The following is a 12,217-nucleotide window of genomic DNA, read 5'->3' as shown; positions in this document are numbered from 1 at the left end:
TCTCAGGGGGATGCAGGGGAGTGCTGGGTCTCACTGCCCTATGTCTTGGGGTGGGGGTGTAGGGGGTTGCTTGGTCTAACAGCCCAGTGTAGGGGGTGTCTTGGTGAGTGGGTTAGGGGGGTACTGGGTCTCAGTGCCCTGTGTCTGGGGGGTACCGGGGGGTGCTGGGTCTCACTGCCATATCTCGGAGGGATGCAGAGGGGGTGTTTGGTCTGACTGCCCTGTGTGTTGGGGGGCCCTAGGAGGGTACTGGGTCTCGGGGGGTTGCACAGGAGTTGCTGGGTTGGACTGCCCTGAGTCTCAGAGGGGTGCCTGGTCTCACTGCCTTGTGTACTGGGATGGTGCGGGGGGGCGGGGGGTACTTGGTCTCCCTGCCCTGTGTCTCAGAGGGTACGGGGGGGGTGGTTGGTCTCACTGCCCTGTGTCCCATGGGGATACGGAGGGTGCTGGGTCTGACTGCCCTGTGTCTTCGGGGTACAGAGCGGGTGCTGGGTCTCACTGCCCTGCGTCTCATGGGAGTACAGGGAGGATGCTGGGTCTCACTGCCCTGTGTCTTGTGGGGTAAAGGAGGGGTTCTGGGTCTCACAGCCTAGTGTCTTGGGGGGGGTAGGGGGTGTCTTCAGGGGTGGCTAAGGGGGGTTCTGGGTTCCAGTGCCCTCTGTCTGGGAGGTACCGGGGGGTGCTGTGTCTCACTGCCATATCTCGGTGGGGTGCTGGGTCTGACTGCCCTGTGTGTCGGGGGGCCATAGAGGGGTGCTGGGTCTTGGGGTGATGCACGGGAGTTGCCGGGTCTGACTTCCCTGTGTCTCGGAGGGGTGCTGGGTGTCATTGCCCTGGGTCTCGGTGGGATGCAGGGGTCGTGCTGGGTCTCACAGCCCAGTGTATCTGGGGTACATAGGGGAGTGCTGAATCTCGGGGGGGTGCATGTGGTTTGCTGGATCATAGAATCATAGAATCATAGAATATCAGGGTTAGAAGGGACCTCAGGAGGTTCTAGTCCAACCCCCTGCTCAAAGCAGGACCAATCCCCAACTAAATCATCCCAGCCAGGGCTTTGTCAAGCCTGACCTTAAAAACTTCTAAGGAAGGAGATTCCACCACCTCCCTAGGTAACGCATTCCAGTGTTTCACCACCCTCCTAGTGAAAAAGTTTTTCCTAATATCCAACCTAAACCTCCCCCACTGCAACTTGAGACCATTACTCCTCGTTCTGTCATCAGCTACCACTGAGAACAGTCTAGAGCCATCCTCTTTAGAACCCCCTTTCAGGCAGTTGAAAGCAGCTATCAAATCCCCCCTCATTCTTCTCTTCCGCAGACTAAACAATCCCAGCTCCCTCAGCCTCTCCTCATAAGTCATGTGTTCCAGACTCCTAATCATTGCATCCGATGAAGTGAGCTGTAGCTCACGAAAGCTCATGCTCAAATAAATTGGTTAGTCACTAAGGTGCCACAAGTCCTCCTTTTCTTTTTGCTAATACAGACTAACACGGCTGCTACTCTGAAACTAATCATTTTTGTTGCCCTCCGCTGAACGCTTTCCAATTTTTCCACATCCTTCTTGTAGTGTGGGGCCCAAAACTGGACACAGTACTCCAGATGAGGCCTCACCAATGTCGAATAGAGGGGAACGATCACGTCCCTCGATCTGCTGGCAATGCCCCTACATATACATCCCAAAATGCCATTGGCCTTTTTGGCAACAAGGGCACACTGCTGACTCATATCCAGCTTCTCGTCCACTGTCACCCCTAGGTCCTTTTCTGCAGAACTGCGGCCTAGCCATTCGGTCCCTAGTCTGTAGCCGTGCATGGGATTCTTCCGTCCGAAGTGCAGGACTCTGCACTTGTCCTTGTTGAACCTCATCAGATTTCTTTTGGCCCAATCCTCTAATTTGTCTAGGTCCCTCTGTATCCTATCCCTACCCTCCAGCATATCTACCTCTCCTCCCAGTTTAGGGTCATCTGCAAACTTGCTGAGGGTGCAATCCACACCATCCTCCAGATCATTAATGAAGATATTGAACAAAACTGGCCTGAGGACCAACCCTTGGGGCACTCCGCTTGATACTGGCTGCCAACTAGACATGGAGCCATTGATCACTACCCGTTGAGCCCAACAATCTAGCCAACTTTCTACCACCTTATAGTCCATTCATCCAGCCCATACTTCTTTAACTTGCTGGCAAGAATACTGTGGGAGACCGTATCAAAAGTTTTGCTAAAGTCAAGGAATAACACGTCCACCGCTTTCCCCTCATCCACAGAGCCAGTTATCTCGTCATAGAGGCAGTTAGATTAGTCAGGCATGACTTGCCCTTGGGAAATCCATGCTGACTGTTCCTGATCACTTTCCTTTCCTCTGAGTGCTTCAGAATTGATTCCTTGAGGACCTGCTCTATGATTTTTCCAGGGACTGAGGTGAGGCTGACTGGCCTGCAGTTCCCAGGATCCTCCTTCTTCCCTTTTTTAAAGATGGGGACTACATTAGCCTTTTTCCAGTCATCCGGGACCTTCCCTGATCGCCAAGAGTTTTCAAAGATAATGGCCAATGGCTCTGCAATCACATCCGCCAACTCCATTAGCACTCTCGGATGCAGCGCATCCGGCCCCATGGACTTGTGTTCATCCAGCTTTTCTAAATAGTCCCGAACCACTTCTTTCTCCACAGAGGACTGGTCACCTCCTCCCCATGCTGTGCTGCCCAGTGCAGCAGTCTGGGAGCTGACCTTGTTCGTGAAGACAGAGGCAAAAAAAGCATTGAGTACATTAGCTTTTTCCACATCCTCCTGCACTAGGTTGCCTCCCTCATTCAGTCAGGGGCCCACACTTTCCTTGGCTTTCTTCTTGTTGCCAACATACCTGAAGAAACCCTTCTTGTTACTCTTAACATCTCTTGCTAGCTGCAACTCCAGGTGTGATTTGGCCTTCCTGATTTCACTCCTGCATGCCCGAGCAATATTTTTATACTCTTCCCTGGTCATTTGTCCAGTCTTCCACTTCTTGTAAGCTTCTTTTTTGTGTTGAGATCAGCAAGGATTTCACTGTTAAGCCAAGCTGGTTGCCTGCCATATTTACAATTCTTTCTACACTTCGGGATGGTTTGTTCTTGTAACCTCAATAAGGATTCTTTAAAATAGAGCCAGCTCTCCTGCACTCCTTTCCCCCTCATGTTATTCTCCCGGGGATCCTGCCCATCAGTTCCCTGAGGGAGTCACAGTCTGCTTTTCTGAAGTCCAGGGTCCGTATTCTGCTGCTCTCCTTTCTTCCCTGTGTCAGGATCCTGAACTCGACCTTCTCATGGTCACTGCCTCCCAGGTTCCCATCCCATCCCATCTCACTGCCCTGTGTCTCGGAGGGGTGCTGGGGAGCGGTTCTGGGTCTCACTGCCCTATGTCTTGAGGGAAGGCGCAGGGGGTTGCTGGGTCTCACTGCTCATTGTCTCGGGGGCGTGGAGTTTAGGGAGGTGCTGGGTCTGACTGTCCTCTGTCTTGGAGGGGTACAGAGCGGGTGCTTGGTCTCACTGCCCTGTGTCTTGGAGGGGTACAGGAGAGGTGCTGGGTTTGACTGCCCTGTGTTTCGAAGGGGTATATGGTGGGTGTTGGGTCTCACTGCCCCGTGTCTCGGGGAGGAGGGCTTTAGGGAGGTGCTGGGTCTGACTGCCTTGTGTCTTGGAGGGGTACAGAACGGGTGTTGGGTCTCACTGCCCTGTGTCTTGGGAGCAGGTACGGCTGGTGCTGGGTCTTACTGCCCTGTGTCTTTGAGGTTTACAGAGCGGATGCTGGGTCTCACTGCCCCATGTCTCGCGGGGGCGGGGCGGGCACAGGGCGGGTGCTGGGTCTGATTATCCTGTGTCTTCGAGGGGTGCAGAGCAGGTGCTGGGTCTCACTGCCCTGCGTCTTTGGGGGGATCAAGGGGGTGCAGGGTCTGACTGCCCTGTGTCTCGCGGGGAGGGTACAGGGCGGGTGCTGCGTCTCACTGCCCTGTGTCTCGGAGAGGTACGGGGGGTGCTGGTCCACACTACTCTGTGTCTTGGAGGGGGAGTTTAGGGGGGTGTTGCATGTGACTGCCCTGTGTCTCGTGGGGGGGGGGGGTACAGGGGAGATGCTGGGTCTCACTGTCCTGTGTCTTGGAGCGGGAGTTTACGGGTGCTAGGTCTGACTGCCCTGTGTCTCGGAGGGAGGGTAGTGGGGGGTGCTGGGTCTGCTGCCCCATGTCTCAGGGGGGTATGGCGGGTGCTGGGTCTCACTGCCCTGTTTCTCGGGGAGGTAGGGGGTGTGTGGTTCTCACTGCTCTGTGTCTTGGAGGGGAGTTTAGGGGGGTGCTTCATTGACTGCCCTGTGTCTCGGGGGGTGGGGTACAGGGGAGGTTCTGGATCTTACTGCCCTGTGTCTCTGGGGGGTATACGGGGGTGCTGGGTCTCACTGCCCTGTGTCTCGGGTAGGGGTACAGGAGGGTGTTGTGTCTCACTGTCCTCTATCTCTGGGGGGCATACGGGGATGCTGGGTCTCACTGCCTCATTTCTCGGGGTTGGGAGGTGCAGGGCAGGTGCTTGGTCTCACTGCCCTGTGTCTTGGAAGGGTACAGGAGAGGTTCTGGGTTTCACTGCCCCGTGTTTTGAGGGGGTACATGATGGGTGTTGGGTCTCACTGCCCTGTGTCTTGGGGTGGGGGTGTAAGGGGTTCTCAGCCTAACAGCCCAGTGTAGGGGTGTCATGGAGTGTGGGGGAGTCTGAGGCCTGCACCCCTCTTCCTGGAATTCACTGTGACTCTCAGCCAGCCAGTAAAACAGAAGGTTTATTGAACAATAGGAACACAGTCTGAAACAGAGCTTGTGGGTACAACCAGGACCCCTCAGTCAAGTCCTTCTGGGGGGCAGGGAGCTTAGACCTCAGCCCTGGGGCTCCCTGCGTTCCACCCCCCAGCACCAAACTGAAACTAAACCCCCCCAGCAGGCTCCCTCCTGCAGCCTCTGTTCACATTTCTGGGCAGAGGTGTCACCTCCCCCTCCCCGTCCTGGCTCAGGGGACAGGCTCTCAGGTCTCCCATCCCCAGGGCACATTCCCAGGTCAACACTCCCCCCTCCCTGCTGCGTCACAAGGGGTATCTTGGTGAGTGGGTTAGGAGGTTCTGGGTCTCATTGCCCTGTGTCTGGGGAAGTACCAGGGGGTGCTGGGTCTCGCCCTGGACCCCTGGGCCCTCCACCCCCTGAAGGGGATGATGCCACCCTGTTCTCTAGACCAGAGTGACTCTCAGCCAGCATAAAACAGGAGGTTTATTGAGTGTTGAACACAGCCCAGGAAACTCTCAGGACCCTCAGGCCTGGCCTCCCTCAGCACAGCACATCCAAATCTCCCTGCATCCAGGGGGGCTCTGCCTGCCCCCTCTCTCCAGCCCAGAGACCCCCCTGCTGTCCAGCTGGGAATCTGATATTACCCCCCACCCCTCCTCTGTCCATTGTCTTCTCTCCAGGTAAACAGGAAACAGGGTCGCCTGGGCCTCCTCTCATCTGCCCTCTCGCCCCTCTGGCTGGAACCAGCAGGTCAGGTCCCCAGGGGTCCTCTCTTCACAGTCCTTGTTCTCCTGCTGGCCAGAACCGGCTGCAACTGAGCTGGGCCTCTGGGTCACCAGTCGCTGGGGTCTCCATGCTCCAGGCCATCAGCTGGGGTCCCCAGTTCCCTGGCTGGTCCTCTGTAACAACAAACTCCCTCTCCCATCCCCTTGTTAAACCAGTAACACCCAGGAACACTACGTCCCACCCCCTCTGCATGCAAACCCAGAAAGCCCCCCCATAGGAAACAAGGAACAACCAAGAAAACCCCCCATGTTGTTACAGGGGTATCTTGGTGAGTGGTTAGGGGTGTGCTGGGTCTCACTGCCATATCTCTGAGGGATGCAGGGGGGTGCTGGGTCTGACTGCCCTGTGTGTTGGGAGGCCATAGGTGGGTGCTGGGTCTCAGGGGGGTGCACGGGAGTTGCTGGGTCTGACTGCCCTGTGTCTCGGGGAGTGGGTTGGGGGTGCTGGGTCTGACTGCCCTGAGTCTTGGGGGGACACAGAGGGATGCTGGGTCTCACTGCCCTGTGTCTCAGGGTGGGGGTATAGAGGGGTGCTCAGTTTAACAGCCCAGTGTAGGGGGTATCTTGGTGAGTGGGTTACGGGGGTGCTGGGTCTCAGTGACCTGTGTCTGGGGAGGTACCGGTAGGTGCTGGGTTTCACTGCCATATCTCTGCGGGGTGCAGGGGGGGTGCTGGGTCTGACTGCCCTGGGTGTTGGGAGGCCATAGGTGGGTGCTGGGTCTCAGGGGGGGGCACGGGAGTGGCTGGGTGTGACTGCCCTGTGTCTCAGAGGCGTGCTGGGTCTCACTGCCCTGTGTCTCCCCTTGGGCACTATGGCGAGAAGTCTCAGTGGCAGAGGAGTCTGCGGCTTGACCCTGGGAGAGAGGTTATGACCTGGAGAAGGGCTGGCACACTAGGGGTTTGTCCTGGAAACCATGGGGAGCTGAGAGCACCCAGGCCTGCGAGTGGCCAGCGGGAAGATGTATAATGAGCGCCTGTGATGAAGTGGGACTCTTCTTAATGTTTCCTCTGAATAGTATGGGGGTGCCTCAGTTTCCCCTAGGCAGTTCTTAAGTATCTAGGTGGTGGGGTAAGGGTGTATGATCATTGCAGAGCCCTAGAGGGCCCGTGTGTGCAGGAGTCTGGACACAGAGAATGGCCGACACCCTGTTTCCTGGCAACTGATGGCCTGGGCCCTTCCCCCCTGCAAGGTGAGAGCTAAAGGGTTGGAGAACAAAGGAATCAGGTGACCACCTGGCCCGGGAAAGGAACAAAGCCCAGAGGAGGAGGGGCTGGAGGGAGTTTCAGTTTGGGGCTGGCTGGGACATGGAGTGAAGTGCAGACGTGGTTGTCTGGCTCACTGCCCCCCAAAATGGACCCAGCTGAGGGGGCCCGTTCTCTGCACCTGCAAGCTCTGTTTTAGACCATGTTCCTGTCGTCTAATAAACCTTCTGTTTTACTGGCTGGCTGAGAGTCACGTCTGACTGCGGAGTTGGGGTGCAGGACCCTCTGGCTTCCCCAGGAGCCCCGCCTGAGTGGACTCGCTGTGGGAAGCGCACGGAGGGGCAGAGGATGCTGAATGCTCCGAGGTCAGACCCAGGAAGGTGGAAGCTGTGTGAGCTGTGTGTCCTGCAGACAGGCTGCTCACAGAAAGGCGTCTACCCCAGAGTCCTGACTGGCTTCATGGGGAGCAGTTCCAGAGCATCGCCCAGGGACTCCGTGACAGCGCCTTAAGAGCGACCTGGTGGAGCTGAGCAGGCAGAGGGGGCTGCGTATTGGGAGGCTCACCAAAGAACAGCTGATTGCCCAGCTGGAGGAGGAGGACCGCTTCAATGAACCGATCCCTGTCTCTGAGGGAAGCAGCCTGGCAGATGCAGGGCGGGCACCAGTGTCTGTCCCAGCTGCGGGTGGTCAGACGGCTGCCGAGGGCATCCCGGGACCCCTCCTATCTATGCCTAGGGAAAGGTCTGGGAGGAGCCCAGTGAATACCGAGGGCACCGTGACCCCTGCGGCCAGCTGGGGATCCTCCTGGCGGAGCTCCCCATCCCTGGAGCTGAGGTGGCTGGAATGGGAGAGGGAGATAAAACTGAAAGAGCTAGAGTTGAGGCAGCAGGAACTAAAGGAGGAATGGAAAGAACGAGAGAAGCAGAGACAGCGTGAGCTGGAGTTGGCCAGGCTGAGAAGCAACAAGCCTCCAGCTGCGGTGAGTGATGGGGGACCCAGGACGGCATGGAGATTTGATAAGTGTGTCCTGGCCCAGTATAAGGAAGGGGAGGATATAGGGTATGTCTACACTACGGAATAAGGTCGAATTTATAGAAATCGGTTTTTTAGAAATCGGTTTTATATATTCGACTGTGTGTCCCCCCACAGAAAATGCTCTAAGCGCATTAAGTGCATTAACTCGGCGGAGTGCTTCCACAGTACCGAGGCAAGAGTCAACTTCCGGAGCGTTGCACTGTGGGTAGCTATCCCACAGTTCCCACAGTCTCCGCTGCCCATTGGAATTCTGGGTTGAGATCCCAATGCCTGATGGGGCTAAAACATTGTCGCGGGTGGTTCTGGGTACATATCGTCAGGCCCCCGTTCCCTCCCTCCCTCCGTGAAAGCAAGGGCAGACAATCGTTTCGCGCCTTTTTTCCTGAATTACCTGTGCAGACGCCATACCACGGCAAGCATGGAGCCCGCTCAGGTAACCGTCACCGTATGTCTCCTGGGTGCTGGCAGACGCGGTACGGCATCGCTACACAGTAGCAGCAACCCATTGCCTTCTGGCAGCAGATGGTGCAGTACGACTGGTAGCCGTCATCGTCGTGTCCGAGGTGCTCCTGGCCACGTCGGCTGGGAGCGACTGGGCAGACATGGGCGCAGGGACTAAATTTGGAGTGACTTGACCAGGTCATTCTCTTTAGTCCTGCAGTCAGTCCTACTGAACCATCTTATGGTGAGCGGGCAGGCGATACGGATTGCTAGCAGTCGTACTGTACCATCTTCTGCCGAGCAGCCATGAGATGAGGATGACTAGCAGTCGTATTGTACCATCTTCTGCCGGGCAGGCAAGAGATGAGGATGGCTAGCAGTCGTACTGTACCATCTTCTGCCGAGCAGCCATGAGATGTGGATGGCATGCAGTCCTTCTACACCATCTGCTGCCAGCCAAAGATGTAAAAGATAGATGGAGTGGGTCAAAACAAGAAATAGACCAGATTTGTTTTGTACTCATTTGCTTCCCCCCCTCCCCTGTCTAGGGGACTCATTCCTCTAGGTCACACTGTAGTCACTCATAGAGAAGGTGCAGCGAGGTAAATCTAGCCATGTATCAATCAGAGGCCAGGCTAACCTCCTTGTTCCAATAAGAACGATAACTTAGGTGCACCATTTCTTATTGGAACCCTCCGTGAAGTCCTGCCTGAAATACTCCTTGATGTAAAGACACCCCCTTTGTTGATTTTAGCTCCCTGAAGCCAACCCTGTAAGCCGTGTCGTCAGTCGCCCCTCCCTCCGTCAGAGCAACGGCCGACAATCGTTCCGCGCCTTTTTTTCTGTGCGGACGCCATACCAAGGCAAGCATGGAGGCTGCTCAGCTCACTTTGGCAATTAGGAGCACATTAAACACCACACGCATTATCCAGCAGTATATGCAGCACCAGAACCTGGCAAAGCGATACCGGGCGAGGAGGCGACGTCAGCGCGGTCCCGTGAGTGATCAGGACATGGACACAGATTTCTCTGAAAGCATGGGCCCTGCCAATGCATGCATCATGGTGCTAATGGGGCAGGTTCATGCTGTGGAACGCCGATTCTGGGCTCGGGAAACAAGCACAGACTGGTGGGACCGCATAGTGTTGCAGGTCTGGGACGATTCCCAGTGGCTGCGAAACTTTCGCATGCGTAAGGGCACTTTCATGGAACTTTGTGACTTGCTTTCCCCTGCCCTGAAGCGCATGAATACCAGGATGAGAGCAGCCCTCACAGTTGAGAAGCGAGTGGCGATACCCCTGTGGAAGCTTGCAACGCCAGACAGCTACCGGTCAGTTGGGAATCAATTTGGAGTGGGCAAATCTACTGTGGGGGCTGCTGTGATGCAAGTAGCCCACGCAATCAAAGATCTGCTGATATCAAGGGTAGTGACCCTGGGAAATGTGCAGGTCATAGTGGATGGCTTTGCTGCAATGGGATTCCCTAACTGTGGTGGGGCCATAGACGGAACCCATATCCCTATCTTGGCACCGGAGCACCAAGCCGCCGAGTACATAAACCGCAAGGGGTACTTTTCAATAGTGCTGCAAGCTCTGGTGGATCACAAGGGACGTTTCACCAACATCAACGTGGGATGGCCGGGAAAGGTACATGATGCTCGCATCTTCAGGAACTCTGGTCTGTTTCAAAAGCTGCAGGAAGGGACTTTATTCCCAGACCAGAAAATAACTGTTGGGGATGTTGAAATGCCTATATGTATCCTTGGGGACCCAGCCTACCCCTTAATGCCATGGCTCATGAAGCCGTACACAGGCAGCCTGGACGGTAGTCAGGAGCTGTTCAACTACAGGCTGAGCAAGGGCAGAATGGTGGTAGAATGTGCATTTGGACGTTTAAAGGCGCGCTGGCGCAGTTTACTGACTCGCTTAGACCTCAGCGAAACCAATATTCCCACTGTTATTACTTGTTGCTGTGTGCTCCACAATATCTGTGAGAGTAAGGGGGAGACGTTTATGGCGGGGTGGAGGTTGAGGCAAATCGCCTGGCTGCTGGTTACGCGCAGCCAGACACCAGGGCGGTTAGAAGAGCACAGGACGGCGCGGTACGCATCAGAGAAGCTTTGAAAACCAGTTTCATGACTGGCCAGGCTACGGTTTGTTTCTCCTTGATGAAACCCCCCACCCCTTGGTTCACTCTTCTTCCCTGTAAGCTAACCACCCTCCCCTCCTCCCTTCGATCACTGCTTGCAGAGGAAATAAAGTCATTGTTGCTTCACATTCATGCATTCTTTATTCATTCATCACACAAATAGGGGGATGACTACCAAGGTAGCCCAGGAGGGGTGGTGGAGGAGGGAAGGAAAATGCCACACAGCACTTTAAAAGTTTACAACTTTAAAATTTATTGAATGCCAGCCTTCTTTTTGGTGGGCAATCCTCTGTGGCAGAGTGGCTGGTTGGCCGGTGGCCCCCCCACCGCGTTCTTGGGCGTCTGGGTGTGGAGGCTATGGAACTTGGGGAGGAGGGCAGTTGGTTACACAGGGGCTGTAGTGGCAGTCTGTGCTCCAGCTGCCTTTGCTGCAGCTCAACCAAACACTGGAGCATACTGGTTTGGTCCTGCAGCAGCCTCAGCATTGAATCCTGCCTCCTCTCATCATGCTGCCGCCACATATGAGCTTCAGCCCTGTCTTCAGCCCGCCACTTACTCTCTTCAGCCCGCCACCTCTCCTCCCGGTCATTTTGTGCTTTCCTGCACTCTGACATTATTTGCCTCCACACATTCGTCTGTGCTCTGTCAGTGCGGGAGGACAGCATGAGCTCGGAGAACATTTCATCTCGAGTGCATTTTTTTTCTTTCTAATCTTCACTAGCCTCTGGGAAGGAGAACATCCTGTGATCATTGAAGCACATGCAGCTGGTGGGAAAAAAAAGGGACAGCGGTATTTAAAAAGATACATTTTATAAAACAGTGACTACACTCTTTCAGGGTAAACCTTGCTGTTAACATTACATACATAGCACATGTGCTTTCGTTACAAGGTCACATTTTGCCTCCCCCCACTGCGTGGCTACCCCCTCAACCCTCCCCCCGCCCCGTGGCTAACAGCGGGGAACATTTCTGTTTAGCCACAGGCAAACAGCCCAGCAGGAACGGGCTCCTCTGAGTGTCCCGTGAAGAAAAGCACTCTATTTCAACCAGGTGACCATGAATGATATCTCACTCTCCTGAGGATAACACAGAGAGATAAAGAACGGATGTTGTTTGAACACCAGCAAACATACACTGCAATGCTTTGTTGTACAGTGATTCCCGAGTACGTGTTACTGGCCTGGAGTGGTAAAGTGTCCTACCATGAAGGACGCAATAAGGCTGCCCTCCCCAGAAACCTTTTGCAAAGGCTTTGGGAGTACATCCAGGAGAGCCGCGAATGCCAGGGCAAAGTAATCCTTTCACATGCTTGCTTTTAAACCATGTATAGTATTTTAAAAGATACACTCACCAGAGGTCCCTTCTCCGCCTGCCGGGTCCAGGAAGCATCCTTGGGTGGGTTCAGGAGGTACTGGCTCCAGGTCCAGGGTGAGAAACAGTTCCTGGCTGTCGGGAAAACCGGTTTCTCCGCTTGCTTGCTGTGAGCTATCTACAACCTCATCATCATCATCATCATCTTCTTCGTCCCCAAAACCTGCTTCCGTGTTGCCTCCATCTCCATTGAAGGAGTCAAACAACACGGCTGGGGTAGTGGTGGCTGAACCCCCTAAAATGGCATGCAGCTCATCATAGAAGCGGCATGTTTGGGGCTCTGACCCGGAGCGGCCGTTCGCCTCTCTGGTTTTCTGGTAGGCTTGCCTCAGCTCCTTAAGTTTCACGCAGCACTGCTTCGGGTCCCTGTTATGGCATCTGTCCTTCATGCCCTGGGAGATTTTGACAAAGGTTTTCGCATTTCGAAAACTGGAACGGAGTTCTG

General features: G+C 55.1%; 1 protein-coding gene across 15 annotated transcripts in view; it reads left to right on the top strand.

The window, feature by feature from the left end:
• The window catches only part of RAP1GAP (RAP1 GTPase activating protein), a 188,032-nt gene that overhangs the window by 159,118 nt on the left and 16,697 nt on the right, over nucleotides 1–12,217 (top strand). The gene's annotated exons all lie outside the window — the stretch shown is intronic.

This window comes from Lepidochelys kempii, chromosome 18, assembly GCF_965140285.1.
Source record: "Lepidochelys kempii isolate rLepKem1 chromosome 18, rLepKem1.hap1, whole genome shotgun sequence".
Lineage (NCBI taxonomy): Eukaryota > Metazoa > Chordata > Testudines > Cheloniidae > Lepidochelys > Lepidochelys kempii.
Note: the sequence above shows the minus strand (reverse complement) of the source record. Positions and strands in the feature narration are given on the sequence as shown.